General features: G+C 34.4%; 1 long non-coding RNA gene across 1 annotated transcript; it reads right to left on the bottom strand.

Annotated features, from left to right (window-relative positions):
- Positions 1 to 5,390: 5,390 nt before the first annotated feature.
- LOC129740917 (uncharacterized) lies at positions 5,391 to 6,599 on the bottom strand. Its single transcript, XR_008736388.1, has 3 exons — positions 6,334 to 6,599; positions 5,987 to 6,135; positions 5,391 to 5,923 (listed from the first exon to the last, which is right to left on the bottom strand). It is a non-coding gene; the product is annotated as an uncharacterized LOC129740917 (long non-coding RNA).

The following is a 6,599-nucleotide window of genomic DNA, read 5'->3' as shown; positions in this document are numbered from 1 at the left end:
AATAATAATCATTTATGATTTCAAAAAATACTCTAACTTTTTCATAAAATCTCTTTTTTATCTTTGCACACTTTTTTCAGTCATGTATTGATTCATTTTTTTTACCACAGAAGCAAAACCTTTACAAAATCATGATATTTTACACAAACTCACATGGAGAAAGCAATTGGATTCTGGTTGGAACCTTTTCATGAGTAGGCATCTTGAAGAATTTGATCGTTTTTATTATATTATCTTTTTTATATTTTTTTTATTTTTTATTTTTTTATTTTTTTTAAAGACATACACCGTTTTAGCCGATTTAGGCTTTTACAGACTGAATAAATGACGTGGACAGCTTTAAGATTAACAGTTAACACCCAGTACCGAGATAGGAATCGAACCCATGCCATCAGTGCACAGTGGTCCAGAAATGAAATTTAGCGGGAAACAATTATTTGCGCTCTTGCCTTAGGTTTAAGACATTTGGTGTCCAAGACAAAGTTGTACAACATCACAAGGCGCTATTTTTGAATGAAACATTTTTAGGGTGGTTCATAAAACTCCTTAGATACGAAAATTATTTTTTTACTGTAAGGAGATAGTGCTGTATTATGTTCAGCAATTATGTAGAACAACATAATTGATGAAACTTTGTAGAAGACTTTGAATGTCTATCTATTAAAGTTTAGGTTTTATGATGATTTTTCGTGTACAAGTTAGGGTGGTCCTACAAAAACAAGTTTTTTTGTTATAACTTTGTTGGGTAACAACTTATCAAAATCATGTGTTCGGCAAGTATTTAGCAAATTATTATGCGCATCTTTTGTAGAAAACAGATTTCTAATATCTGCTTTTGATTCGCAGTTATCATGAATTTTGTGTTCAAAAATGGCCGTTTTGTATGAGCCATAACTTCAAATAGAGCAAACCAAAAAATTCAAACTTTAATTCGTTTGAAAGAACATAATAAAATCTACATTATATCAAAAAACTGGAGAGGTGTTTTTTGTTTAAAGTTTTTTATTTACATTTGAACTTGACCAAATTTATCATTTTTCATTTAACAAAATATATCATTTTTGCTCTGCGACATGGAATTCTTCTTTGCTTTCGCACCCTTAGTCAATAATTCTAAATTTTTTACCACTACAAAAGCAGAGTTTCCTATTCATAACCTTTTGTAAAAATTTTGAAAGAATAACTTAGCCAGAGGGGCACAAATGAATAAAAAGGAGGATTCTTGATTATTAATGTATAGAACCATAAACTGAAAATACTAACTACCCAACAAGAAAGTCTTGAATTGTATTTTCTTAGAAGGGGTTATTATTCACTTATGTCCTTTTGACTGTGAAAGCCAGTTTTGGTTTCTCCGGTGATCATTTTGATCAAACCCAAGTAAACCACACAGTTTTCAGTTCAAGAGTTTCGATTATTCGTGATGAACGTTCAAAGGAAAGTTATAGCCATTCACTGGCTGAAGGGGTCTAGTGAAAAAGATGTGGTTGAAGTTCTGTTAAAAATGGATCCGAAGCTTTCGAGATTAACATTGAAAAATAAATTAATTATTTAAATTAATTTGGTGGATCATACAGAGGAAAGATTGTTGAAATATTTACAATATGATTCTACATTTCCGGAAAAAATGCTTCAACTGATTTTCAAATGGGGAGCATATGGTAGCTCAAACCACAGCAGTTATAAATTTATTTTGAACGAACCTTTATCTTTTAATGTTCAAATTATTTTAATATAGTTTTAATCAATCATTCATTGACGAAGATGATGAAGGAGACATGCGTGAATACAGCTATTCACACATTTTCGCGGTTCCGTTACGTCTCGTAGATAAATGTAATGGGATACAAAACGTTATCTGGAGTAACGATTGCCCATCTTCAGTGAGTTTGTGCAGACCTATTAGGCTCATTTTTGCTAAGGAAAGTGCAGATTTAACAAGATTCGTTGGAAATGTTCATGAAGATCGCAGATCGTCTTTGTATGGACGAACCCACTTGGAGAGTCAGGAAAACCAATATATAAGTGAATGAACGGTGTCAAAGTCTTCGGAACATACTAAAAGAACAACTGAACTTATGTATTGATGAGCCTAGGGTCACCGGTGGGAATTCCAATACAGGAAATATTGCCAGGAAATTCTTCGAGAAACGGATTGAAGTTGCAAAAATTACGGGACTGAATGTTCAGCTTTTGGAAAAGTTTTACGTGATTTTAACTATTATCAACAGTATCTCGTTTGAAGGGTCTGCTGAAGAAACTCGGGTGCTTTATAACAATTTACATAGCTGGTATCCCGTTTTTCCAACCGTACACAAATTGTTAGTGCATGGAGCAGCAGTCATAAAACATCATATTTTACCCATAGGCATGTATTCGGAAGAAGCTGGTGAAACAAGAAACAGAAGTTTACGAAGATTTCCAAGAAACCACTCCAGAAAGTTCGATCGTGTGGTTAGTCTGGAGGATGTTTTTAAAAGACTCCTCCTGACATCAGATCTGTACTTCTCCCTATCCAATAGAAAATGTATGAAATATTCAAAAATCAGCCTTCCTCAACGCAGCCGTTATTTGATCTGTGACCCCTAACGCGTTTTTTATTAGTTTCATTATTGCTAGAATATAAGTGTTTTTTTTTTGTTTTCTTGGAATTTTTTATTGATTTCTCAAATAAACTTTTTTTTCCGTTTTTCCGTTTCTGTTAAATATAATGATGATATAATTGTTACGATGTGTACGGTTATTCCTCACGCAGCCAAAAGTAGTCAAAATTAATAAAGAAAGGTTATATGAAAAATGGCAATTTTGGTCAAGTTCAAATGTAAATAAAAAACTTTTTAAGATAAGTTAACCACCGTTAATTAAGTTTTGTAAATTATTTTTCGGCATATCGGTGAAATGTATATTCTTGGAGAAAGAATATCAGAAATGAAATTTTATGAAGATGGATAGAAAAGTGAGAAGAAAATTTGACAGATGTTGAAAAGAGCGAAAGAGCATTTTTGCGAGGAAAACTTATTAACGTACACCATACTTTACCCCGCAACATTTCATTATTTAGGAGAAGTAGTACCGGGATAGAGGTGGCACTACCTTAACCTATACAATGAAATCTGGTTGGTCCGAAGTCTACATGTGGTGAACACGTATACCCCGGACGGGCAAAATATGGCGTACGTTAAGCTCCAGAAAGCTTCCCTATTGCGCGCAATGGTTCCATCGATGCGCTAGCCGTCTTGATATTTCGTTATCACGGCATGAATGCACTGTATGAGTGCTAATCATTAGGGTCAACGGTCCAATTTGGCTAAGCCCGATTTATTTTTGAACCATTGATTTAATTTTGATTTTTTTTTTGTTTTGTTTTTTTTTATTTTATTTTTTATTTTTTTTTTTTAATTTTGATTTTTTTTTTAATTTTTTTTTTTTAAAGCCAATTATTTTGATTTTTTAAGATAAGTTAACCACCGTTAATTAAGTTTTGTAAATTATTTTTCGGCATATCGGTGAAATGTATATTCTTGGAGAAAGAATATCAGAAATGAAATTTTATGAAGATGGATAGAAAAGTGAGAAGAAAATTTGACAAAAAAAAAAAAAAAAAGTCAAAATTAAATCAATGGTTTAAAAATAAATCGGGCTTAGCCAAATTGGACCGTTGACCCTAATGATTAGCACTCATACAGTGCATTCATGCCGTGATAACGAAATATCAAGACGGCTAGCGCATCGATGGAACCATTGCGCGCAATAGGGAAGCTTTCTGGAGCTTAACGTACGCCATATTTTGCCCGTCCGGGGTATACGTGTTCACCACATGTAGACTTCGGACCAACCAGATTTCATTGTATAGGTTAAGGTAGTGCCACCTCTATCCCGGTACTACTTCTCCTAAATAATGAAATGTTGCGGGGTAAAGTATGGTGTACGTTAATAAGTTTTCCTCGCAAAAATGCTCTTTCGCTCTTTTCAACATCTGTCAAATTTTCTTCTCACTTTTCTATCCATCTTCATAAAATTTCATTTCTGATATTCTTTCTCCAAGAATATACATTTCACCGATATGCCGAAAAATAATTTACAAAAAAGTAAATAAAAAACTTTAAACAAAAAACACCTCTCCAGTTTTTTGATATAATGTAGATATTAACATGTTCTTTCAAACGAATTAAAGTTTGAATTCTTTGGTTTGCTCCATTTGAAGTTATGGCTCATACAAAACGGCCATTTTTGAACACAAAATTCATGATAACTGCGAATCAAAAGCAGATATTAGAAATCTGTTTTCTACAAAAGATGCGCATAATAATTTGCTAAATACTTGCCGAACACATGATTTTGATAAGTTGTTACCCAACAAAGTTATAACAAAAAAACTTGTTTTTGTAGGACCACCCTAACTTGTACACGAAAAATCATCATAAAACCTAAACTTTAATAGATAGACATTCAAAGTCTTCTACAAAGTTTCATCAATTATGTTGTTCTACATAATTGCTGAACAAAATACAGCACTATCTCCTTACAGTAAAAAAATAATTTTCGTATCTAAGGAGTTTTATGAACCACCCTAAAAATGTTTCATTCAAAAATAGCGCCTTGTGATGTTGTACAACTTTGTCTTGGACACCAAATGTCTTAAACCTAAGGCAAGAGCGCAAATAATTGTTTCCCGCTAAATTTCATTTCTGGACCACTGTGCAGTGGACCAGCGATTACCGTCTTACCACGCTAACCACTCGACCACCGAGACGTACATATCTCTTAAATCCGGTTTTAACATATTTTTTTTTTGTATATCAGAACACATCTGTAAAATTGCGTAAAAACCGGATGCACAGATTGCGATCATTGGAACTGATCATTATTAGTTATTTACTTGGTGTCTACTAGTCAGGCGACACTTTTTGCCCGGAAATGGATTTTTTGCATTATTTAAAAAGTCGGCATTCAGTTATCCCCAATAACCATAGACTTTTTACCATATTTGAGATCAAGGGTTGCACTTCGAAGGTTGGTTTGAACTTCGTGTGGATCCTACACACTTAGAAAAATCCTTGGAATTTTACATGAAAAGGCATGGGTAGAAGGGAATCGGGTATTTACATGTGATGATACAAGTTATTTCATGTAATTCTACTTGATTATACTTGACATGTAAACTCACTTCTTCATGCTTTTTGAATGCAAGGAAATTTACATGTCTGTTTTTGTTTACAGTGAATTTACATTTTCAGCTTGTTTTGTACTCTTATCTCAGTATTGTCAATTTATTAAGACAACGCTATAAAAAAACTATAACTATGGAATACACTGAAGAAGGAGTGCTTTTCAAGTAAAGAAAAACGATCTTGAAGTCTTTTGATATAATTTATTGAACAATGGCCCGTCATTAGAAATTTGAAATAACTGCTTGATTCATTGAAACAAAACTTATCGTTGCATCCCTTGATGAGGCGATGAGCTCAAAAATAATGTCACTGATTGTTTTTTAACTGACGTTTAGATTTATCGATGTGGTGTATTCTGCATCTATGAACTTGGCTCGCCAATTAACACTGGCATTTCCGGAAACTATCTTCCCGGGCTTCCCCTAAAAATGTTTTCTCATCGATCCATTTCCGTCTTCGTTCTTTCCTCCTCCATCGTCTCACTGTGCGCATCGATACGGCTGGCTCCGATTGAAAAATTGCTTTTCTCTTACAGACACTTAATAAGTCGGTTTGTCAGCTGCCGTTCTCTCTGCACGTTCTCTGATCCCAAGGGCAGGGATAAGCCGAATTCAATTTTATACACCGGAGCCATCGATTCATAAAACCCTGGGCAGTAATCCGCCATTCATGTTTTTTTTTTCATTTGCTGTTGTTTGTACACTGTACATAGGTTGTGCGCTAAGAGCTCTCGCCACTTGCGACAATTTCATCTGAAAAGGAGAAGATATTTTAGTATTCTGAGAAAAACTTTAATTTGAAAATTTTTAGCTTACAATTTTGTTATTAATCGAAACCCCTTCAACTGTCACGATTTGAGGAAGGCTGGTTTTCTCCCACGCAATGCTTTTGTTGAAGATTTCACTGGCCATCGAGCACTGCTTGATTTTGGCCACATGTGATGATTGAATCATAATCTGTAAACCTGTGAAAAATAAAAAAAAATCAGCCTTAGTCAATTTACATCGTAAGAGTGTTTGATTTGCACTTTCCCTGGAATCGAAAAATTATGCTATTCAAATTAGGATTGGGGGTAGGCAAAAAACATTATTACGGATTTTTTGTTGTTTTGAGAGCAACACACCGATAAAAGATACATCCGAAACTGAGCTGCGGTTCTTACCTTTCGACCATATCCGGTTCGGCTTAGCACGGTTTGCCTTGTTGAAATCCTTCGATTATTGTTTCAAATTTCTTTCCTCAATAAAGTGATTTGATTTGCGCCGTGCGTTGGACATTGAAACGAAATTGGCAGGCTTCAGGACGGCCTCCTGGCAGATTTTGACCGATTATTACAGCCTAGAACTCGGCTAAACATTTCCTCAGCTTCCCTACTGGATCCCATTGGTTGGAAACTCTGTCGGGATACTGCAAACCTTGAGCCTTCCA

This window comes from Uranotaenia lowii, chromosome 2, assembly GCF_029784155.1.
Source record: "Uranotaenia lowii strain MFRU-FL chromosome 2, ASM2978415v1, whole genome shotgun sequence".
Lineage (NCBI taxonomy): Eukaryota > Metazoa > Arthropoda > Insecta > Diptera > Culicidae > Uranotaenia > Uranotaenia lowii.
The sequence above is the reverse complement of the archived record's forward strand: the minus strand, read 5'-3'. Positions and strand labels throughout refer to the sequence as shown.